This window comes from Populus nigra, chromosome 2 (assembly GCF_951802175.1).
Source record: "Populus nigra chromosome 2, ddPopNigr1.1, whole genome shotgun sequence".
NCBI classification, from domain to species: domain Eukaryota; kingdom Viridiplantae; phylum Streptophyta; class Magnoliopsida; order Malpighiales; family Salicaceae; genus Populus; species Populus nigra.
This window is the reverse complement of record NC_084853.1, coordinates 26,349,843-26,375,571: the sequence shown is the minus strand read 5'-3', so window position 1 is coordinate 26,375,571 and position 25,729 is coordinate 26,349,843. Positions and strand designations below refer to the sequence as shown.

Below are 25,729 nucleotides of genomic sequence, written 5' to 3'. Positions count from 1 at the left end.
ATGGCATCTGAATGGATAACCGGGACAAATGATTGATTAGCTTCGACTAATGATATTCGAATGGATGACCGGGATAGATGATTGATTAGCTTCGACTAATGGCATCCTATGGGGATGACCAAAATGAATAAAAGATTAGCTTCGGCTAATGGCATCCAAATGGATGACTGGGATAAATAATTGATTAGCTTCGACTAATGGTATTTGAATGGATGACCAGGATAGATGATTGATTAGCTTTAGCTAATGGCATCCTAAGGGGATGACTAGAATGAATAAATAATTAGCTTCGAAAAATGGCACCCTATTTGGATAACCAGGATGAGTAAATGACTAGCTTCGGCCAATAGCATCCTAAGTAAATGACTTGGATGAATAAATGATTGGATTTGGTTGATGGCATCCTAAGAGGATAGTTGGATTTGAGTGTTATGGGTTAGTTTTAAGAACTGATGTGTTCATGTATACTACGTTTTGTATATACAAAGTATATGAAAGAACTACGATTGTTATTCTTTAAACAAAGAATAACATTAGTTCGACTAATGGTATTCGAGATGAATGATCGGGTTTGATTATTGTAATTGGCCTCGGTAATTGATGAATTATTAACGGTGGTATTTACATAAGCAAGGAGAAATGAAAGAATTATGCTCTTTTGGTCCATGAATGAAATGTAACATTAATATTGTTTTATTATGTTTTTTTAAATTGTCTATAATTCTTGAAATTACCCTGTGCTGTAACAAGGATATCATACCAACATGGTGCGTAAGGAAGTTCGTTTCATGGCTCACACATTTTGAAAACAAATATATATTCTCATGTTATGGGTGATATGAGTTCTGCATGAACGGACATGTTAATCACTCAATTAGTCGTCCGACCCCCTTTTGTAAAGACTAGTAATGAAAAATTGAAATGGAACACAAATGTGACGTGTATGAATATTCATAAGAGGTATTCATCTAATGAGGATGTCGTGTTGTGAAAATTACATGCGAGTAGGATAACAAAAGTACTAGTTGTGTAACATGTTGTTCGATACTCTTGTATGAACTCATGATGATAATGAGATTAGAACAAGAATATGAATTTATGAGTATGTCAATATGATGTAATGTAAACCTATTAGTATGGAAAAATAATATTATGGGCACGTGTATTGAGAATCTGTTATATGGAAATGTTGATTTACGTTATCCTACATAGATTGTGCCTTGTTAATGAACAGAATGCAATGATAAATCTGAAGAATGATATGGTGAAAAACATCTAGAAACCAAACGAAAAAAAATTCCAGCAATTTTAGCCTTGAAAAAGTCGAGTCGTTACACTAAGCCCCAAACCCAAGCCTTAAACGCTAAACCCCAAAACTTTTTTTTTTTTTTGGAAAAGTTAAGGAGTATATTAATGATAAAATGATAGTCTCTAGAGGGGCATACCCCAAGAGAAAAGCTAGAAAGACAGAACATCCAAAAAAACAAAAGCTGTTTGGCAACAAATAGTAACAAAATAAGAATAAATAAAGAAAAGGGAAGATGCATGGCCAATGCGTGAATAATGGCTGTGCAATTAATTCTTCCTTTAATTAAGAAAACCATGCATAATTAAAGGAAGAATTAATGACATAGACATTGTTCATTTAGTGGCCATGCATTTAAAATTATATATATAAAAATCTTATTTATAAAATACAGGTAGCATATACAAAAGTTTTATCTAAATAAAAATATACAATTCCTAAAAAGAATATCATTGTTTTGGTAGTGGCCAAGATGGACTTGAAAACATAATAATATAGACAATAAATAAGCATAAAATAATAGTTTACACATACAACTTTACTACTTTACAGTTGCACTACAACTTTATTATTCTTCATTTTATTTTATCTTTTTGGTTCCTCCCTTTTCTTTTAAATATTTTCATTACTAATAGTTTATCATCACCTAACTAATCTCCAACCCTATGGTTGACTTAAGTTAACGTTTTTAGTCCTCACCAATAATGCTTAGCCCTTTTTAAGTTATTTATCTGCCTTGCATGCATATCTTTTTTTAATGTAATTATTTTGCCAAAGATATCATTTCTATGAAATTGTTTTTTCTTCGGCCTCGAAAATATAATTTCTCGTAATGTCAATTGTACACAATACATATAATTTTTTTTTGTTGCATCTAACATTACAAGAAAGTTTAAATAATTAAAGAGGTTAGGGGGCAACCCTTACCTAAAGCTTTTGTTTGATGTGCTCCCGACGAATCAGGTCCTACACTAAAATTTCTTATTTCTCCTCATTTTCTCATCAAACATGGCAAATTTGTTATTTCTCCTTATTTTCTCATGAATCATAATCTAGAATGCACAATTTAGGCATAAACTCTTAATCAAATTCAATATAACTTATGTGATTGAGTCTAAAACCCCTTACCTGGTGATAAAATGAGCTTCAAACCTTAACTTGTCAAAATTTTTCGGCACTCCTTCCTTTCTCTTGGCTAGCTTCCTATCCTCTTCAAATTCCCAAATCTTATCACTTATTTTCCTTTGATTCTTACCTTGATATTATTTCCGCACTACTTAGCCTAAATTTCACCCAAACCCCTTCAATTTGCAGGATTTCCTCTAAGTTTTTTTTTGTAAATAGGCTTGAAAACATTCACCTTTTTTTTTTCACTCTTGTCGCTAGTTTTTTAGAGGAAAAAATAGGGTATTTATAATCAAATCTTCCAATATTTGTATATTGAACCCATTTTGTTTGGTTAGTATATTTTGTCCCCATTTTGTTTTTCTTACAATAAGTGTTATACTTTTTTTTTTTTTTTAATTTCATCCTTTGATGTTTAGTTCTATATTCTTAATTTAATTTTACTCATTCTATAACCAAGTTAAGATTTTAATTGGATAAAAAAAAATTAATTGAGGGTTTACAAAAATGGAGAAGAAAATGAATTTTTAGCTTCTTTTTTTTTCTCCATTTTCATTGGCCTTCCTTTATAAAGGGAAAATAAATTTTTTAATTTACCAAAATACCACTCATTTAACATCTTATAGTTACATATTTATCCTCTTATTTCATCCAAAGTTTTTACGCTAATTCACTAGGAATTTTCATCACAATCACACAAATTCTTTTTTAAATTTATTATTTTTAGGTTGGGATTTAAGTGATTTGTCACAAGATTTTGATAAAAAAAAAAGAAGTAAAGCTAGAGGCATGATTTAAAATTTTATTGTGCTTTTTAGCTTCAAAATGATCTTAAAATTCAATGAAAAGCCTGAGCTATTCATTTATTATAGTAGTTTATAGAGCAACATTCTATTTGGTTTTTAATGATTTAAGTATTGTAAATGTTTTTCTTTGGAATAAAGATTACTGGGTATTCAAGTTTTTCAATGATTTTCAGTTTTTATTGACAAGGTTGACTGTTAGAGGTCACTTATAATCATAATTTGTTAACTTGCAAAGAAGCCATTTTAGTAATAAAGCTCTTGGTGAGAGGGATTCAACCTGAAAACATTATTGAAACTCTTTCATAACATCTTAATGTATTTTAGTAAAATAATTGAATTTTTTTTCTAGTTTATCCTTAGATTAGCACTAAATACCCAACTCTCGTTACTAGTCTACCATAGCAAGGTCAAATTGAGTTAAATCATTTTTAAGATTACAAATTTATTTTTAAGATTTTTTTATTTTTTTATTTTAAAAATTTATTAGAAAATACATAAACAAAAATGAGGAGAGAAGAATAAAATATAGGAATTCTTATCAATTTTTTTTTGTGTGAAACTAGATGTGAGTTTATTTCTCATCTTGTGTAAGTAATTTAAGTAATTGTTGGTTACAACTTGTATAATATAAAATTTTTCTTATTTATCTAGATCATTTTATTAATTTTCAAATATTTTTTTAAAAATAAAATTATTTGTTAATTTTAATTTTAAAATCATGAAATCTATCAATGAAAAAGATTTTATGGTGCATGAGGTTCCCTTCTTTTTATTTTTATTGTTTTATTCCCAAATCAAAATTAAATGCGTTTTTGTTCTTCGAGATAAAAAAAAGAAAACTTGAAAGAAGAAATGAAAAGAAAAAAAAAAGAAGAGAGAAAAACACAACTCGCCAACCTAAAAAGAAAATGAAATGGGCTGGCCCGTAATTCAACAGTGGCTCCCTCATCACTGAAACCCGAAAAACCCTACAATAACACAAAAACCAGAGAAAAAGGAATTGTAAGAAAAGTAGAGAAGGAAATGCAATCTTTATCTTCCCTTCGAAGCGCACTTGGTTCTATTCCTGCTTCATTTCGTCTTCCTTCTCATGGAACTTTCAACTCCATATCCAGATACGCCGCCTCTCCAGGCAAGCTCAACCTCTCTCGCTGTCTACACTATTAGTTTGATGTTCTTGATTTACATAATTTGATGTAGATTGTGTCTTAATGAAGTATACTTGGACCAGAGACTTAATGGTTTGTATGAAATGATTGCTTCATTTTCATAGATTCCATGTGTTTGATGTACCAGATCTGAAATCAGGTGGCATGGAACAAGCCTTTCAAATCAGTCATGGACCCCAACAACGAGGTAGAGGTGGAGGCCGAGGTACTTACCGTGGAAGAGGAAGGGGTAGGTTTGAGTTTGACATTTGAAGCATTAAAATTGTTATTTGTTTTGGTCAAATGGAAAAATGACTAAACAAGTTACCGGGTTCAACCTCTTACATAGAACTGATCTCAAATTGCTGTTTTTCTACTGAGAATAAGGACACGAGATCAAACATTATAATGCTTTAATTTGTTGGCCTCTTTTCGCTAAAGGCGGATTCCTATTTACAGGGAACAACCATCTTCTTTACAAGCCTATTTTACCTTTTCAGTCTTCATCCACTATCAGGATAGTTAATCAACCATCAACCATTCATGTTGAATTTATTGTATGTTTTTCCTAATCGTCCTTTAACAAGAAACCTTCATCTTTTTATTATCAGGATAGTTAATCGAAACGTATGCAATAAATATACGACTCAAATATTATAAACAGATGTCGTCGTTGCAAGGACATCTCATTAAGCTTCTTGTTAAAGGACTATCCAAGATAGACTAAATCAGCTTATACTCACACACTATCTTTTCAGCTCCTCGATAATCAATGCCAGTTGCCCTCGGTTTTGCACAGGCACCAACACTAGTTTTTCTCTAAACAACTAAGTTGAAATATCAACTAAGTTGTTAACCTTCGTTAATACATAATTTAAAATTTTATTGTTCTTTGTGCTTCAAAATGATCTTGAAATGACGAAACATTCAATGAAAAGTCTGAACTATCCATTTATCATACTAGTTCAAGGAGCAACATCCTGTTTGGTTTTTAATGATTTGAGAATTGTAAATGTGTTTTTTTTTTTAATAAAGATCGCTGGGTCTTTAAGTTTTTCATTGATCTTTGTTCTTTATTGATAGGGTTGACTACTGGAGGTCACTGGCAAAGAAGTCATGTTCCTTGTAGTTTTTTCATCCTCTGTTATTTTAGAATATAATATTCTTTTGTTTCTGCCTGTTACAATTAGAGCCCCATTTACCCCAATAGACAACGGATTAAACCCCAATCCATAAATAACTCTTATGCAATTTCTTTTTGAATGTTTAAATGAGATTTTGATAGTGTATATTTTAAGAGTCGAGAATGCTGAGTATTTGCAGGTCTAGTTGGGAGTGAACTGAACTTCTCGAGAATTACATCTCATCCAAGGAGTAAGGTTAATTGCGTTTCCACCCCATCAGAGAAAGCTGCCTTCACTCATGAAGATCATGAAAAAAAGTGTCTTTTGGTTCAAATGTGTGGGATTACCTCAGCTCGAGATGCTGTGATGGCAGCAGAAGCTGGTACTAATTTTATTGGGATGATTCTTTAGCCCAACTCAAAACGTTCCATTTCACTTCCAGTTGCGAAGGAAATTTTGAAAGTTGCAAGAGAATATGAAGCAGCACCGGTAGGGGTGTTTGTGGATGATGATGCAGACACGCTATTGAGAGTTGCGGATGCAGCAAACCTTGAATTTGTGCAGGTATATTTTCGTACTTCTGACTACTTCGTATCTAGTATATCATTTTTGTTTCCGACTTTGATATCTATTATTCAGCTTCATGGGAAAGGTTCACGGGCAGCTTTTCTAGATTTAAAGGGAAAAAATCGAATGGTGTATGTTCTCCATGCAAATGAGAATGGAAACCTTCTAAATCAAATTTCAGATGAAGAATGTTCCTTGGTTGATTGGATTCTCATGGATAGCGCAACAGGTGGCAGGTAAGAAAATGATTTACCTTCATGTATACTTCATCCATCATCTTCATTTTGCCGGTTTGTATGACCATCTATGTTGAGGTTTAAAAATATAGAATTTTGTAGTAATGATAATTTAATTTCTTAATAGTAGTAGTAGCATCTAATAATAAGAATAGAGAGAGATGAAGTTGTTGTCATGGTTTTCATCATAGTTTTCAGACCCAATCTAGTGACTAATCCGGGTTTCGGGTTTTGACCGGGTCAATTCGTTTTTTTTTAAATCAAAACGACGTCGTTTTAGTAAAAAAACAAAAGTCAACGATTTACAACCGGGTATTGTCGGGTCAACCCGCCGGGTCAACCGGGTCACACCGGGTTTCTCCTTACCTTATTTTTTCTTCAACCCGGCCTGGTTCCAGCCCCCGCCGGGTTGGGCCGAGTTTCAAAACTACGATTTTCATGCAGCTTTCATTTTCTTATTATTTATCAAGAATTTTTAATTTGAGTACCAAACTCTTAACTCAATTCACCTCTAAATCTAAATCCTTCCATTACCTTTCATTATCCATGACATCATTTTCTTGGTTTTTTATCACTATCATTATCACTACTATCATTACCTTTACTAATAAATAGACATCACAAAAGATGATGACAAACAATAACCATTTCAATCATATAAGATAGTTGATATCTTATATAGCCTTCAAAAAGCTTCACCTGGTTTACTCTCCTTTTTCCCACTCGGAACACTTTGTCAGACCCGAGTGTCTTGAGCCTAACAATCATGTTAGACCCACATAAAATTTATTTAACAACAATTATAAAAACAAATAATGCATGGCTGCACTTATTTAAAACCTATAAAAAAAATCAATACTATTTTTTGTTGGGTTTTTATGTTCTCCACTCCTAATATAAATTTCATCCTTCAAATTAAAGAGGCCTTGCATTCCATACCTGATTGTTCAAATAGTTTGGGGGTACTTCTTCCTCATTTTAGATTCTTTCTCTCAAGTTTCTTCTTTTATTTGTGCGCTCTGCCATAAGATCCGAACAATGAGAATCCTTTTATTTAATGAGAATCCTTTTATTTTATAGTTCTTTCACTCACCAATCTAGAAATCTTGTGGGCCTAACTTTGAGCGTTAGGTCTTTTTTGACTCTTATCAGAACCTAGGTAGAACCCGAGTGGGATCTATGTTGGCCTTTCATAACAAGGAGACATGGAATGCATTGTGGACCTTAGCTAACTGCGGGGGCAGGTCTACTTTGTAGGCTACTAGTCCAATACGTTGCAAGATTTTAACAGGCCTGATAAAACGAGGAGCTAGCTTTCCTTTCAGTCCAAACCTCATCATATTCTTCCACAGGACTACCTTCAAGAATACCTGATCCTCCACATTAAACTTGAGGGGTCTTCTCCTCACATCCACATATTATTTTTTTGTCTATATTGGGTGGCTTTTATCCGGTCTTTGATGGTTTTTATTTTTTCAATGATGACCTACACCAATTTCACGTCATACAACTTTTTGTTCCCGATTTCTTTCCAATATAAGGGAGTCTTGCACCTTCTACCATACAAGGCTTCATACAGGACCATCCCTATAATTGCTTGATGGCTATTGTTGAATGTGAACTACATCAATGTTATATGTTCCTTTTAGTTTCCTCCAAACTTTAACACACGCTCTTAATAGGTCTTGATTTAGTGTCTTAATAAATTTACCGATAGATTCACAAACATAAACCGTTCATTGGTAATTTCATTTATGTTAGTAAAAAAAAAACATCGATGGTTTTATAGATGGAAAATGCGTGCCAAAAGAAAAAAATTATCCTCTTTAATATATCGACATAACGATTTTGTCGGTGTTCGTAGTGGCATTCATTGTAATTTTATTTCAACTCTATGTGATATATGAAGTAAATTGTAACAAACTTTCTGGAATATACTGATGGATTGTGTCCATCGGTATACCAGTATGTAATAATTAAAAAAAATAAAAATAATTTTTTTAAAAAAGTAAAATAATTAAAAAAGTAAAATTGTATAAAATTCAAATATGTAAAAATAAATTTGAATAATATAAAATTCAAATATTCATTATAAATTTATATGTTCAATTAAAAATTAAACTATAACAGTGGCGGCGTGGCGAAGTTGGAGGAAGAGGTTGGTTGTTCCTAAGACCATACGGTAAAAAAAGAAGTGGACACTTACCACTCATCTGTGATCTCATATCCATAACCACTTGGCAGAGTTTTTCATAATTCACCGAGAATTGCCTAAATTTTTTGGTGAGATGGGTTGTATGTTGTTACAAGGCGATGAACTCCTGGGATTGGATGCTAGATACCAATTTTGCTCCCACTTCCTTCAAGGAGGTGCTAAGACGACCATGACTACACATGATGGCTGAAATAAAGTTCCTCCGATGATTGACTCATTAGAGCATGAAAGAAACTGGAGCCTTTGTCACTCTCCTCGAGGAATTTGCATTTGATCTTCTGGCCAAAGAATATTTTTTCCGCAGATTTCAGATTGAAAATCAAATAACTACTAGACCTATTCCTAAGCAAGCATGTTTTGTGGACATGACCAACAACTTAAACCAAGTCTTTGGCAAATAGAACTTCTCCCTGTATGTTTCTTGCACATGGAAATTGCATTTACGTGACAGCTCTTAGTCCCAATATCTTTGGCAAACAAACCTTCTCCTTGCATGTTTCCTTCATATGGAAATTGCATTTACGTGACAACTCTTAGTCCAAATACTCTGGGTTTTTTCATTGCCACTTTTACAGATTTTCTTGGTTTATCATCTTGCTTGATATCCAAGTGAGTAACAACTGTTTTATTGCCAAACACCTCTGGAACATTCATTTGAAGCACTTTTATTTAACCACGCACTCCATTTGGAATGCCCTTGCTCAAAGGACCTCCTCGTCATTGTGGAAATCAATCATTCTTCTCAAAAATCAACTTGTTGAGCTATACAGGGCCACCAACAAGTTATTGATTTAATGGCAAGTTGGGATCAGCATGGCGGTGGGTTCACTTCTAATGCTTATGCCTCTCTCAGACCTCAAAGTCCAGTAATCAACTGGGAGAAGATAGTTTAGGAGCAATGGGCCCTTCCTAGGCATAACTTCACCTTATGGCTTGCCATGCTTGGGAAGCTTCGCACTAAGGACCGCCTGAAGTTCATTCCCATTGACACATTATGTGTCACAGCCCGGCCCAACTTGCCATATATTATCCGCTTTGGGCCTTACCGTCCTCACGGTTTTGTTCCTGGTGATGCGAGCCCATATCTGAGCCTGACGCCCCAAAACGCGTATGACAAGTTAGCAACCAGCACTCCTAATAAGGCCAGCTACCAATCCCTCACCCGCCGATGTGGGATATGACAATCCACCCCTTTAAGGAGTCCAACAACCCCGTCGGCACAACCGGACAACTAGTGAGGTCGGCTCTGATACTAAATGTAATAGCTCGACTCAACTTGCCATATATTGTTCGCTTTGAGCCTTACCGCCTTCATGTTTTTGTTCCTGGTGACACGAGCCCACATCTAAGCCTGACACCCCAAAACACGTTTGACAAGTTAGCAACCAACACTCTTAATAAGGCCAGCTACCAATCCCTCACATACCTCAAAACGAGGGTCACCTCCGCATAGCTAGTTAGCAGGTTGAGGTCTCGTTTGTTAATGGAATTAACCAGACAAATCGCTCCACCAACTAAGAATGGTGTCCTGCCTTACACACAGCTAGGGTTTAGTCCAGAAGTTGCTCGCCGGTGCACTCCCCTTCTCCGACTTCCACTCCACCTCGATCGAAGGTTGCTTTCGTTGATTTTGCCAATTTCTTTAGTGATGCTAGGGTTTTGTCTTCTCGCAGAAACAAACCCGTGCAAATGTGAGGCTCCCCTGTTCCCTCCCATCACTATCCCTCCTCTAGTGGTCGTACCGATGGCTCCGCTGGTAGTTCTAGGGCCATCCCTTCGTCCTTGGATCACCATGTGGTGCACTGTTGTGAGGTTAAAGCTAGCGGTTCTCGCATGCACTCCAACCCGACTGCTACTTCACCCCTTCCAGTTCAGGGTCATCCTTCGGTGATTTGGCCTTCTATCTCCCCCTCCCTGCCTTCTGAGGGGGCTCCTCAGGATCCTCTAGGCAAAGCTACACCAAGTCGGGTTGGCCCAATGGGTTCCCCATCAGGTACATCGCATTCCCCTTCTCTTGTTCACTTCCCCGACTTACCATCCTCTGCTGCATGTCATATTCAGGGTAGTGATATTAGTGAACCAATTAATAAATGGTAGTTTTGCTTGGTCGGCTATGTGGCTGGGAAATTTCCTGGGTATTCTGCAATGCTCTCGTTTATTAACTGCACTTGGCCACATAAAGCCAATTTCTCAATGCATGATTCGGGTTGGTTGATCTTTGAATTCTCTTCAGAATCAGAAATGCTAGATGTCTTTGGGGCAGGTCCATTAGTTGTATTTGGTAGACCTTTTATTCTGTAAATCATGCCTGAATTTTTTTATTTCCAATTTACTAAGCTTACTACCATGCCCATATGGGTATGTTTCCTTAATATGCCATTACGCTGCTTGAGTCATCTCTGTTTATCCAAAATTGCAAGCATGGTTGGTAAACCGATTCACTATGATGGCCCCACTGCTCAATTGTCCCGGGTTTCTTATGCCCGGGTCCTCATTGAAATAGACCTTTCTGATTTACCATCCACTGTCTAAGTGATATTACCTAATGGTAACGCTTTGGTGCAGCAACTGGTATATGAATCTTTGCCTCGTTACTGTAAGCAGTGCAAGTCTCTTGGTCATTCCACTCTCACGTGCAACAAAGGCCATGTTCCTCGAAATAGAAAACGACCCCATGGCACTCCGGCCTATTTAGCCAGCTCTAGTCTCTCTACAGAGACTGCAGCTGTTGAGAAGTAGGATCAATATTGTGCAGGGTCTTATGTTCATCCTCGAGAGGACCCTATGTCCTCAGAAGCTGCTGCAAATGGTCTTATAAGCGCCCAATCTCCTGGTCGTAAGAGACCCAAGGCTGCTGATCCTGAACCCTCTAATGCTGAAAAGGTGGGCACTATACCTCCTAAGAGGCAGTATCTTGCTCGAAGTAAAGCCGCTGCCATCCCTTGTCTGGACCCGCAATCCAGAACCCCTGCTATAGTCTTTCAGTCGCTGCATAGCTCTGATGACTCTACCCCCTTATCCACCCTTTGATGGTTTGTTCCTTTCGCCTAGCAGAGTTCGTGGTTCCTTGAGGATGCCATGTATCTCTGGCCTGTCTGTATAGTTGCTTGTGACTTTTGTCTTGCGCAGTTAATTTGCTGGTTATATGTTGCTTGCTTTTTTTGTTCCTGCTTGTCAGGATTGTAGGGATTTTCTTATCTCTTGTGTAGATTTATCTCTGTTTGGTTCTGCTCTTAGCGGTTGCTGGGTTTTCCCCCTGCTTGGTTTGAGGATCTTGTGCTAGGCTAACCGCTGGCTGATTTGCCCGGAGCTACTGCCTCCTGCTTCAATGGCCGAGGCCTGTTGGTAGGCTTATTGCCTACTCTACTGTTTTGCTGAGGGCACTTGTCCCCCTTGCTATTGGATGGTTCGGCTGGTATGCTGGCTTGGCTTATTTTGTTTGTCCAAGGGAGCATGTTCTCTTGTTATGTTTTCAGTGTGCTTGTTTGGGGAGGCTGTTCCCCTGCACATGTCTTTTGTGTTGTATTTATGTTCTGCAAGCTCCTCTTGCGTCAGTTCTTGAAGGAGAATGTTCCCTCCTGGTTCCTGCACATTGCTATTTGCTTTTGTAGTTTTGGTTCTATTCACTTGCTAGGAGTCTGTTCCCACTTGCTTGTTTGTACAGATGTTTTGGCTTGCTGGTTTTCCAGCTCGTCTAACTTTTTGATATATATATTTCTTACATTTGATCAAAAAAAAAAGAAGAAAGAGCTCTCAGTAAGAAAGAGCTCTTAGTGGTAGAAAGTGACCAGCTAGAGAGAGAAACAAGAGAGAGAGACTCTCCTTCCACCCGAAGCTGTTTTCTCTAGTGTTCATGGTCGTTCACTGCACCCGTTACCAAAGCTGTTTCCTGTAACTTGTACCCCGTTTCTTTCAACCTGTTTTCCTTTCTTTCCCGCTTGTTTCGTAAATGGCAAAAAGCAAATATGAACTTGCAACAGCTGTCAAGCGCCCACAGGTCCCATTGCATGCTCCTGTTCCATCTCACACAAACCAAGGGGGTTCATTGGTTCTTGGACTCAAGTCAGCTCTTGGTATGCTTGATGGCTCTATTTCCCATTTATCAAGAGCAGATCTATCCCCTCCCCCCATTGCCATCCCATCCAGCAGCGCAGGTACAAACACTGCTAGAGTGACAGATGGGTCTCTGATGGACAACACAAATGCTTCTCTTGATGGGTTCTTTGAGGACAATTGCTCTGAAGATGAAGAACTTGAAGAAGAACTTGATTTCTCTTGTTCTGAGGAAGAATATTAAGTGTCTCCCCCACCATCTTCTCCGGCTCCGGTCAGTCCAGAACTACCATCTTCTTCGACTCCGGTTGTTCCAGAACCACCAGCTAGTCCCAAAGGTGCCCCTCCTGTTCCCCCACCTGTTAATGGTAAATGGAGATATCTATTCTCTTCCAACAGAAACGTCTCATCTTGCTCGAAGGTCATGCATTTTTCAGCTTTAAATGATATTCAGTCCTGTCCATTTTTAACTGAAGACCTAGACCACTCTTGTGATGACTGGAAACTGTGCGCCATTAGTTATGTTTCTGGCAAATTTCCCGGTTACAGAGCTTTAAATAGCATCATTGAGAATGTATGGAAATGTGATGCCACCCTTACCATACATGAATCGGGTTGGCTTGTCTATAAGTTTCAAAATGAAGAAGATAAGTTTTCTGTGTTGTGTGGAGGGCCTTACCTAGTATATGGTAGACCTCATCTTGCGTTCCATGTCTGAGTATTTTGATTTTTCTAGCCCTGAAATGACTCAAGTCCTTGTGTGGATTAAGTTCCCAAACCTGCCATTGAAATGCTAGACACCTAGGTGCTTATAAAAATTCACAAGTGTCTTTGGTAAGCCTATACAGTGTGACAAATTAACTGCCACCAAGGAGAGAGTATCATACGCCCGGGTGCTTGTGGAAGTTGATCTCCTAGCTGATCTTAGATCCTCCATCAATGTTACCCTGTCTAATGGAAACCCACTCATTCAAAGGGTTATCTACGAGACGCTGCCCGAATTTTGCAAGCACTGTAAAGTGCTAGGCCACTCCCCTAGAGCATGCTCTAGGGGTAAGGAAGAGGCCAGAACAGTTGAGAAGGCTGGCTCTGCTTATGTAGCTTCCAAAGAAAATGTCAAAGCAAAGGAAGTGTCAAAGCAAAGGAAGTGTCTTCACTCGTCTTAGCCTTGTTGTTGATACTCTGGTTGATGCCCCATCTGCTGCTGCTCCCCCGTTAAAGTCTCCCATGTTGCTCCCCCTCTAGTGGATGCCCCTGAACTTGATACTCCCACTGTCCCCTAAGAGTCTTGTGTAGCTCAGGTTGCGCAACCTTGCTCCCAGACCACAGCTGCAGGTTCAGAAGAGTGACAAACTATTCGTAAAAAGAGGCATAACTCAGGGAACAAGCGGCAGACACCAATGCTTTTGCCTGCTGAATGTAAACCACCAACTCAGCAAAATGTTTCCTCCAAGAGGAAAGCTCCTGCTTTCTCAGTTGATATTGCTGGCAACAAGGCTCCCCATCGTCCAGGTTCAAGTGTGCTCATTAGGAGCTCGGTTTAAAGGATTTCTAATAGATGTTCTGGCAGTGGTGGGGTTCCTCCCACCCTCCCTCACCCATGATTGTTCACTGCTGGAATGTGAAAGGGCTTAATAGGCCCTCTCAAACAACATGAGGTCTTCGGCCTCATGAAGAGTAAAAAGCTTGATGTATGTGGTCTCTTAGAGACCAAGTTGTCTTTGGCGAAAGTAGCATGTATGCATAAGCTGCGGTTGAAGACTTGGTAGTTTGTAAGCAATGCTGAAGCTACAGCTTATGCATGTATAGTTGTGTTTTGTAATCCAGAGGGAGTCAGACTTTAAGTGAATATTCCAGAGATGCTTGGCAAAGAAACTGTCATTTCTAGCTTTGATGTCAAGGACCGCCAGACCCCTTTCATCTTTTGACAAACACACCTGCTTCCAAGCAACAAGAGTAGATTTACTTTTAAACACATCCCCGGTCCATAGAAAGTTTCTGCATAGGCTGGTGATCTTGGTGATAACTACAGCTGGAATAGGAAAGACGCTAATCCAAAATTGCACCATGCCATGTAGGACAAATTTTATTAACTCCAGCCGGCCTGCATACGAGAGATATTTTCCCATCCAACTCTGGATAGCCAATTCTAACTTTTGAATGAGGGAAGAGAATTGATTGGCAAGAAGCCTGTGAGGGCTGAGAGGGACACTGAGGTATTTAAAGGGAAAGGTTCCTTTAGTGAACTAGGAGAGATTAAGAATGGCTTGCTTCATATCCCCCGTTACACCAGCAAAGAAAATAAAGGACTTGGCTGCATTAATTACAAGTCCAGAAGACTCCCCAAAGACTCGAAGCTGCTGGATGATAGTGCTAACAAAGACCATGTCACATCGACAGAGCAAAAGAATATCATCAGCAAAACCAAGGTGACTAATCCCCAAAGCTTGGCATTTTGGATGGATGTGAAAACTAGAGTGCTGAATATTACTTTTCAGTAATCTAGAGAAGTACTCTATGCAAATAATGAAGAGGTAAGGAGATAATAGATCTCCTTACCGAACACCACACTTGCCTTGTTAGAAACCAAAGAGATTACCATTAATGCAGATAGAGAAGGAGGCAGTCTCTACACATTTCATAACCAGATGAACAAACCTATCAGCGAACCCCAAAAGGTGCAAGAGATCACCAAGAAAAGACCACTGCACTGTATCAAATGCTTTCCTAAAGTTGATCTTGATGGTGCAGCAGGGTGATACACGCTTTCTCCCATAACTTCTCAGCAGTTCTTGCATGAGATTAATATTATCAGCCATGCGTCTCCCACCAAAAAAAGCATTCTGAGAAGGGCTGATGATATCATTTAGCACGTGAGCCAACCTCCCTGCAAGTATCTTGGAGATAACTTTGTAAGTGACGTTGCAGTAGGAAATAGGTCTGTAATCTGTAGCAGAGTTGGCATTAGCTGACTTTGGAACAAGAGCTATGGTAGAATGGTTAAGCTACTTAAGAATGTCCCCTGAGGCAAAGAAGTCCTTCACAGCTGAACAAAAATCTGCACCCACTATGTTCCAAGCTTTTTTAAAGAATGCAGAAGTGTATCCATCCGGGCCTGGAGCTTTATTATCATCTATACTGAAGAGAACTTGTTTAATGTCATCGGTCGAAACTAGAGCAAGGAGATAATCATGGGAATCAACATTAATGCAGGCTCTACTTTGTACCACCTCACCTCAGCACGCAGTGGAATAGTGTGTTTGGACGTCCCCAGTAGCTCTTTATAGTACGAGACGAACACTCTACCAACCTCTTCAACCGAAGAAGTTAGCATACCATCACTTTTAACAATGGCAGGAATGTGGCGTCTTCTGTGGCGCTGGCTCATCAAGGAGTGAAAGAATCCAGTGCCCTTGTCACAATCTTTAAAGATAGCACACTTCAACTTTTGGCTAAAAAACATTTTTTCAGCTGATTTAAGATTAACAAGGCTCAGCCTCTGTTGCTTTTCAAGAGCAAGGAGATGACCATTGTCCATGTCATTCTGTAGAAGAAGTTGAGTATCATCCAAGACCTTTTCAGCTCTAGCTACCCTCTCCGAAATATAGCTAAAGTGAAGATTGTTTAGAGACTTTAGACCTCCCTTTAACTGTTTGAGCTTTTTACAAAGGATATACATATGTGTCTCGTAGGCATCCAAAGACCAATTCTGAGAGATGGTTTCCAAGAACTGAGGATGAGATGTCCACATGTTGAAAAATTTAAAGTTCCTTTTGCCATGAGGTTCCCGAAGTCCCAGCTGACAGTAGATGGAGAATGATATGAAAATGCCCCTGGGGTACCAAAATGGACTTGCTTGTTGTTGCGTAGTGTACCAATGGATGTTCACCATCACCCTATCAATCTTTGTCCAGATTGTGCCGTTTGTCCATGTGAAGTGAGAGCCTGTAAAGTTCAAGTCTGCAATCCCAAGATCGGAGCAACACTCCTTAAAGTCTGAAGTTTCATAGGTAGATACTGGCTCCCCATTATGTTTATCTTCTTGAGAGAGGATAGAGTTAAAGTCCCCAAGAAAAAGCCATGAAGAGTCCACGCCCCATCTTCTAAGGTCTGCCCACAAAGCTCTCCTGGCTGTAATGGTGTTGAAACCATATATGAAGGTGGTTGTAAAACAAAATTGTTGCACCAAGCTTGTAACCAAAACGTGAATCCCCTGAGCAGAGAAGTGAAGCATCTCAACCTTCACTGTTTCAGGATTCCAAAACATAACTATACATGCATAAGCTGTAGCTTCAGCATTGCTTACAAACTACCAAGTCTTCAACCGCAGCTTATGCATACATGCTACTTCCGCCGGAGACAACTTAGTCTCTAGGAGACCACATACATCAAGCTTTTTACTCTTCATGAGGCCGAAGACCTCATGTTGTTTGAGAGGGCCTATTAAGCCCTCTCACATTCCAACAGTGAACAATCATGGGTGAGGGAGGGTGGGAGGAACCCCACCACTGCCAGAACATCTATTAGAAATCCTTTAAACCGAGCTCCTAGTGAGCACACCTGAACATGGACGATGGGGAGCCTTGTTGCCAGCAATATCAACTGAGAAAGCAGGAGCTTTCCTCTTGGAGGAAACATTTTGCTGAGTTGGTGGTTCACATTCAACAGGCAAAAGCGTTGGTGTCTGCCGCTTGTTCCCTGAGTTATGCCTCTTTTTACGAACAGTTTGCCACTCTTCTAAACCTGCAGCTGTGGTCTGGGAGCAAGGTTGCGCAACCTGAGCTACACAAGACTCTTAGGGGACAGTGGGAGTATCAAGTTCAGGGGCATCCACTAGAGGGGGAGCAACATGGGAGACTTTAACGGGGGAGCAGCAGCAGATGGGGCATCAACCAGAGTATCAACAACAAGGCTAAGACGAGTGAAGACACTTCCTTTGCTTTGACACTTCCTTTGCTTTGACATTTTCTTTGGAAGCTACATAAGCAGAGCCAGCCTTCTCAACTGTTCTGGCCTCTTCCTTACCCCTAGAGCATGCTCTAGTGGAGTGGCCTAGCACTTTACAGTGCTTGCAAAATTCGGGCAGCGTCTCGTAGATAACCCTTTGAATGAGTGGGTTTTCATTAGACAGGGTAACATTGATGGAGGATCTAAGATCAGCTAGGAGATCAACTTCCACAAGCACCCGGGTGTATGATACTCTCTCCTTGGTGGCAGTTAATTTGTCACACTGTATAGGCTTACCAAAGACACTTGTGAATTTTTATAAGCACCTAGGTGTCCAGCATTTCAATGGCAGGTTTGGGAACTTAATCCACACAAGGACTTGAGTCATTTCAGGGCTAGAAAAATCAAAATACTCAGACATGGAACGCAAGATGAGAGGTCTACCATATACTAGGTAAGGCCCTCCACACAACACAGAAAACTTATCTTCTTCATTTTGAAACTTATAGACAAGCCAACCCGATTCATGTATGGTAAGGGTGGCATCACATTTCCATACATTCTCAATGATGCTATTTAAAGCTCTGTAACCGGGAAATTTGCCAGAAACATAACTAATGGCACACAGTTTCCAGTCATCACAAGAGTGGTCTAGGTCTTCAGTTAAAAATGGACAGGACTGAATATCATGTAAGGCTGAAAAATGCATGACCTTCGAGCAAGATGAGACGTTTCTGTTGGAAGAGAATAGATATCTCCATTTACCATTAACAGGTGGGGGAACAGGAGGTGCACCTTTGGGACTAGCTGGTGGTTCTGGAACAACCGGAGTCGAAGAAGATGGTAGTTCTGGACTGACCGGAGCCGGAGAAGATGGTGGGGGAGACACTTAATATTCTTCCTCAGAACAAGAGAAATCAAGTTCTTCTTCAAGTTCTTCATCTTCAGAGCAATTGTCCTCAAAGAACCCATCAAGAGAAGCATTTGTGTTGTCCATCAGAGACCCATCTGTCACTCTAGCAGTGTTTGTACCTGCGCTGCTGGATGGGATGGCAATGGGGGGAGGGGATAGATCTGCTCTTGATAAATGGGAAATAGAGCCATCAAGCGTACCAAGAGCTGACTTGAGTCCAAGAACCAATGAACCCCCTTGGTTTGTGTGAGATGGAACAGGAGCATGCAATAGGACCTGTGGGCGCTTGACAGCTGTTGCAAGTTCATGTTTGCTTTTTGCCATTTACGAAACAAGCGGGAAAGAAAGGAAAACGGGTTGAAAGAAACGGGGTACAAGTTACAGGAAATAGCTTTGGTAACGGGTGCAGTGAACGACCATGAACACTAGAGAAAACATCTTCGGGTGGAAGGAGAGTCTCTCTCTCTTGTTTCTCTCTCTAGCTGGTCACTTTCTACCACTAAGAGCTCTTTCTTACTGAGAGCTCTTTCTTCTTTCTTTTTTTTTGATCAAATGTAAGAAATATATATATCAAAAAGTTAGACGAGCTGAAAAACCAGCAAGCCAAAACATCTGTACAAACAAGCAAGTGGGAACAGACTCCCAGCAAGTGAATAGAACCAAAACTACACAAGCAAATAGCAATGTGCAGGAACCAGGAGGGAACATTCTCCTAGCACAAGATCCTCAAACCAAGCAGGGGGAAAACCCAGCAACCGCTAAGAGCAGAACTAAACAGAGATAAATCTACACAAGAGATAAGAAAATCCCTACAATCCTGACAAGCAGGAACAAAAAAAGCAAGCAACATATAACCAGCAAATTAACTGCGCAAGACAAAAGTCACAAGCAACTATACAGACAGGCCAGAGATACATGGCATCCTCAAGGAACCACGAACTCTGCTAGGCGAAAGGAACAAACCATCAAAGGGTGGATGAGGGGGTAGAGTCATCAGAGCTATGCAGCGACTGAAAGACTAGCAGGGGTTCTGGATTGCGGGTCCAGACGAGGGATGGTAGCGGCTTTACTTCGAGTGAGATACTGCTTCTTAGGAGGTATTGTGCCCACCTTTTCAGCATTAGAGGGTTCAGGATCAGCAGCCTTGGGTCTCTTGCGACCAGGAGATTGGGCGCTTATAGGACCATTTGCAGCAGCTTCTGAGGACATAGGGTCCTCTTGAGGATGAACAGAAGGCCCTGCACAATATTGATCCTGCTTCTCAACAGCTGCAGTCTTTGTAGAGGGACTAGAGCTGGCTGAATAGGCCGGAGTGCCATGGGGCCGCTTTCTATTTCGAGGAACATGGCCTTTGTTGCAAGTGAGAGTGGAATGACCAAGAGACTTGCACTGCTTACAGTAACGAGGCAGAGATTCATATACCAGTTGCTGAACCAAAGCGTTACCATTGGGTAATATCACTTGGACAGTTGATGGTAAATAATAAAGGAGGTCTATTTCAATGAGGACTCAAGTAGCGTAATGGCAGATTAGGGAAACGTACCCATATGGGCATGGTAGTAAGCTTAGTAAATTGAAAATAAAAAAATTTAGGCATGATTTGCAGAATAAGAGGTCTACCAAATACAACATATGGACTTGCCCCAAAGACATCTAGCATTTCTGATTGAGAAGAGAATTCAAAGATCAACCAACCCGAATCATGCATTGAGAAATTGGCTTTATGCGGCCAAGTGCAGTTAATAAACAAGAGCATTGCAGAATACCTAGGAAATTTCCCAGCCACATAGCCGACCAAGCAAAACTGCCATTTATGAACTAGTTCACTAATATCACTACCCTGAATATGACATGCAGCAGAGGATGCTAAGTCGGGGAAGTGAACAAGAGAAGGGGAATGTGATGTACCTGATGGGGAACCCATGGGGTCAACCCGACTTGGTGAAGGGGATTGCACCGACGAGCAACTTCTGGACTGAATCCTAGCTGTGTGTAAGGCAGGACGCCGTCTTAGTCGGTGGAGCGATTTGTCTGGTTAATTCCATTAACGAACGAGACCTCAGCCTGCTAACTAGCTATGCGGAGGTGACCCTCGTTTTGGGGTATGTGAGGGATTGACAGCTGGCCTTATTAAGAGTGCTGCTTGCTAACTTGTCATACGTGTTTTGGGGTGTCAGGTTTAGATTTGGCTCGTGTCACCAGGAACAAAAACATGAAGGCGGTAAGGCCCAAAGCGAGTAATATATGACAAGTTGGGTCGAACTGTTACATTTAGTATTAGAGCTGACCTCACTGGTTGTCTGGTTGTGCCGACGGGGTCGTTGGACTCCTTAAGTGTAAATCCCGAGATAATCAAGGTTGGATTAAATTAAAGAAAATAAACTAAATTAAAAAGAAGTGGGGGAAAAACAAATACATTTAAAGAAAATGAGGTCTAAATGAAAATAAGAATACTTATAGAGAATAAATACTACTCTTACCAAAAACATATCTGTAACTATCGTAAAGAAAGAAAAGGAGTTTTGGTATCTATTTTTACAGATCAAGAGAGAAACACCAAATTTCAAGAACCCACCCAAGATTTAGGGTTATAGGTAAAAAAAAATAAACACTGGTAGGCAAGGGATTAATTGGGTTCTCCTTAATGTATAGAACTTATAGCCTCACTTGAATCGGAGTTCTTTAACTCCAGATATATTTAAAAATCTGAGAAGAGGTCAGACAGTAACAATTGAAAAATGAGACAGTAACAGTTGGACAGTAACAGTCCAAGTGTTTGTTGATGAGCAATTTTAACTTTCTTAGAGGCAGAACTTTGTTCTGCTTAAATCATAGAACTTGTAGCCTTATATGTTAGCTTTCCAACGAAACTAATTTCGCTTCTGTTGGAGTTCTATAACTCGAGATATACTTAAATATCTAAAGAGAGGTCAGATAGTAACAATTGGTCAGCAACAGTCAAAGTGTTTGTTGATGAACAAGTTTAATTATTTTAGAGGCAGAAATGGGTTCTTCTTAAATTATAGAACTTGTAGCCTCATGTGTTAGTTTTCAAACGAGACTAATCTCGCTTGAATCGGAGTTCTATAACTCCAGATTTATTTAAAAATCTGAGAAGAGGTTAGACAGTAACAGTTGAAAAACGAGACTGTAACAGTTGCACAGGAACAATCCAAGTGTTTGTTGATGAGCAACTGTGACTCTGTAACAGGCAGTACTGGGTTCTCCTTAAATCATAGAACTTGTAGCCACATGTGTTAGCTTTCCAACGAGACTAATCTCGCTTGAATCATAATTTAATAACTCCAGATATAGTTTAAAATCTGGGGAGAGGTCAGACAGTAACAGTTCAAAAACGAGACAGTAACAGTTGGACAGTAAGAGTCCAAGTGTTCGTTGATGAGCAATTTTCACTATCTTAGAGGCAGAACTTTGTTCTCCTTAAATCATAGAACTTGTATCCTCATGTGTTAGCTTTCCAACGAGACTAATCTCGCTTGAATCATAATTTCATAACTCCAGATATAGTTTAAAATCTGAGGAGAGGTCAGACAGTAACAGTTCAAAAACGAGAGAGTAACAGTTGGATAGTAAGAGTCCAAGTGTTTGTTGATGAGCAATTTTTACTATCTTAGAGGCAGAACTTTGTTCTCCTTAAATCATAGAACTTGTATCCTCATGTGTTAGCTTTTCAACGAGACTAATCTCGCTTGAATCTTAATTTTATAACTCCATATATAGTTTAAAATCTAAGCAGAAGTCAGACAGTAACAGTTCAAAAACGAGACAGTAACAGTTGGACAGTAACAGTCCAAGTGTTTGTTGATGAGCAATTTTGACTATCTTAGAGGCAGAATTGGGTTCTCCTTAAATCATAGAACTTGTAGCCTTATGTGTTAGCTTTCCAACGAGACTAATCTAGCTTGAATCATAATTTTATAACTCTAGATATAGTTTAAAATCTGAGGAGAGGTCAGACAGTAACAGTTCAAAAACGGGATAGTAACAATTGACTAATAACAGTCCAAGTGTTTGTTGATGAGCTATTTTGACTATCTTAAAGGTAGAACTGGGTTCTCCTTAAAACATGTCTCGTTTTTGAACTGTTACAGTATGACCTCTCCTCAGATTTTAAACTATATCTAGAGTTATAAAATTATGATTCAAGCGAGATTAGTCTCGTTGGAAAGCTAACACATGAGGTTACATGTTCTATAATTTAAGGAGAACCCAGTTCTATCTGTAAGATATTCAAAATTGCTCATCAACAAACACATTGACTCTTACTGTCCAATTATTATTGTCTCGTTTTTTAACTGTTACTGTCTGATCTCTCCTCATATTTTAAAATATATCTGGAGTTATAGAACTCCGATTCAAGCTAGATTAGTCTCGTTGGAAATCTAACACATAACGCTACAGATAGACGCAGTTTTTGTTTTTTTTAAATTAATTAACTTAAGGAGCTGGGAGGGAGGGGTAAAACCGGTTTTAGATAGACCAAAACTAGGATAAGAACACATCTAAACCAACCCCCAAATAACCCACCTCATTTCATGGGGAGTATAAATACAAGGAGGAGAGAGAGGATGATCCATCCTCTTCCCAAACAGCAACTGTATGTCGTTCTTCCCTTCCTCTTTCAGAACAAAAACCTAAACCAAACTAGTAGAGAGTGCTTTGTGAACGTGTGAGGAAAAGATGAGACCTTGAGAGAAGAGTGGTCAGCTGCCTAGAGGAAAGGAAAAGGAGGGCTGGAAAACGTGAGAGGAAGAAGGAGGAGAACCAGCAGGAGAAGAGGGAGAATAGTGTCAAACCTTCCTCAAACTTAGTTAGATTCGAAAGGTATGGGTCATGAAACTCCCTTCCTCTTCTCCTTAAGACCAGAAACGAAAATGAAGAAGAAAACCCTAAGAAAATTGACCTAAGACCTAAGCTAGCTGTGAAGGAAACTGAAATTAACTAGGAGAACAAGGAAACAGAAATGAAATGAAGCCAATTTCAGAACATCTAACAAAGAAAAATGAATAAAATGGAAATAACAAATCATGGTAGAGGGCTGGCTTTAACTATGGGGTTGGCCAGCATGCATGTGTGTGTTCTGAAATTGATGGTTTCAATGTGTGTGTTCTGCTGGGATTTGTTGAAGGTTTATGTGCTGAAATTGATGGTTTCAATGTGTGTGTTCTGCTAGCATTTATTGAAAGATTATATTTTGTAATTGATGGTTTTCAATGTGTGTTCTGCTGAGATTTTGTTGAATGATTATGTGCTGGAATTGATGGTTTCAATGTGTGTGTTCTGCTGGAACTTAGCTATGTTGGGGTTGTTACAACATGTGTGGTGTGTGTTCATGCCAAAATATGTTGTGCAGGGAAACTGTGATTCGCTGCCGAAACTGTGTCGGCTGTAGCGAACTAGCATTTCGCTGCTGAATTGTGTGTTGTGCAGCGAAACTCTGATTCGCTGCCGAATCTGTGTCAGCTGCAGCGAATTAGCATTCACTGCCAAAACTGAGTTTTCTTCAGTGAAGTTGTGATTCGCTGCCGAAACTGAGTCTTCTGCAGCGAATTAGCATTCACTGCCGAAACTGTGTCAGCTGCAGCGAATTAGCATTCGCTGCCGAGTTCTGTGTTGTGCAGCGAAACTGTGATTTCACTACCAAAACAGTGTCGGCTGTAGCGAACTAGCATTCACTGCCGAATTGTGTTGTGCAGCGAAACTCTGATTCGCTGCCGAAACTGTGTCGGCTGCAGCGAATTAGCATTCGCTGCCGAAACTGAGTGTCTGCAGCGAATTTGTGATTCGCTGCCGAAACTGAGTCTTCTGCAGCGACTTAGCATTCGCTGCTGAGTGGCGTGTTCTGCAGCGAACAAGTTCTCTCTGCCGATTTCTACAATAAGCCTCCTAGGCAGAAATGACTTAAATGCTAGTAACAATTTCATGGTATGATGGTGTAAAATATGGAACACTTGAATGTGAACATATGAACTCTTGAAATAAGTGTGGTGACGAATGTGATTCAAAAATACAAATGTATTAATTTGTGACCATTGATGTTTTAGGTGGTTCGGTCGGGATTGGACCATCGTCAAGACAAGAACAACCCACAGGTGGAGTAGGTAGGTGACTTGCACCTTCCTTTTTCATACGTTGAATAATGAAATACTTTAACATGAATATTACCATATTGTGTTAGAACCGATATTAGATTGTCAAACGCTTAAATGTTGAGAAATGAATGATTAGCTTCAGCTAATGGCATCTGAATGGATGGCCGGGACAAATGAATGATTAGCTTCGGCTAATGGCATCCGAATGGATGGCCGGGACGAACGATTGATTAGCTTTGGCTAATGGCATCCGAAGTGGATGACCGGGGTGAGTGAACAGTTAACCTCAACAAATGATGCCTTAAGAGGATAGCCGGGTTTAAGATTATGGTTGATTGCTAAAAATTTGTGCATCTATATGTACTACAAGTTGTTTATACCAAGTACATGAAGAAATTATAAATGTTAATGCTTCATTTAATTGCCAGACCGTTTAGGTACCATTATCATTATTATTATTAAGTAATTACATTCTCTTAAATGTTTTGTACTGCTGCAGGGACGTCACACCAATGAGACGTCTAGGAAACCCGATACACGGGAACCTACTTTTGCAAGGAATCATGTAGATGCATTCTAAATCACAATGTATTTTGTATGAATCAATGTACTAAATGTTTAACTTTTATTAGATCCTTTTGTTTAAATTTGTAATGGTTATTAGTAGGATAGGAATGCAAACTCATGTCTATGTATGTATATTTTTAATATGAACTTCTAATCATGCAACCATAATATTACGTGTTTATGTAAGATTCACTTTTAAATGAAATGTTGATTGTATGGATTGTATCTTGATGATGTGAGGGATCAGGTTTGCTGATTACCGGCACCATGTGTGTTAGGTATATATATATATATATATATTTATTTATTTATATATTTACTATTGTTTTGGGCTTGAAAAACCGGGTTGTTACAGCAGAAGTGAGCCTCTCCTTCAGTTCTTGAAAGCTTGCTTCACACTCTTCTGACCAAACAAACTGGACTTCCTTGCGGGTCAGCTTAGTTAAAGGTGATGCTATGGTGGAGAATCCTTCAATAAATCTTTGGTAATATCCAGCAAGACCCAAGAAATTCTGGATTTCTGTCACGTTGGTAGGCCTTTCCCATTTTAACACGGCCTCAACCTTTCTTGGATCTACAAATATTCCTTCTGCGGATATTACATGGCCT

The 25,729-nt window shown here is 39.2% G+C and overlaps 1 pseudogene; it reads left to right on the top strand.

Annotated features, from left to right (window-relative positions):
* The first annotated feature begins 4,066 nt into the window (after positions 1-4,066).
* Positions 4,067-25,325, top strand: LOC133682146 (N-(5'-phosphoribosyl)anthranilate isomerase 3, chloroplastic-like; annotated as a pseudogene).
* Positions 25,326-25,729: the final 404 nt, after the last annotated feature.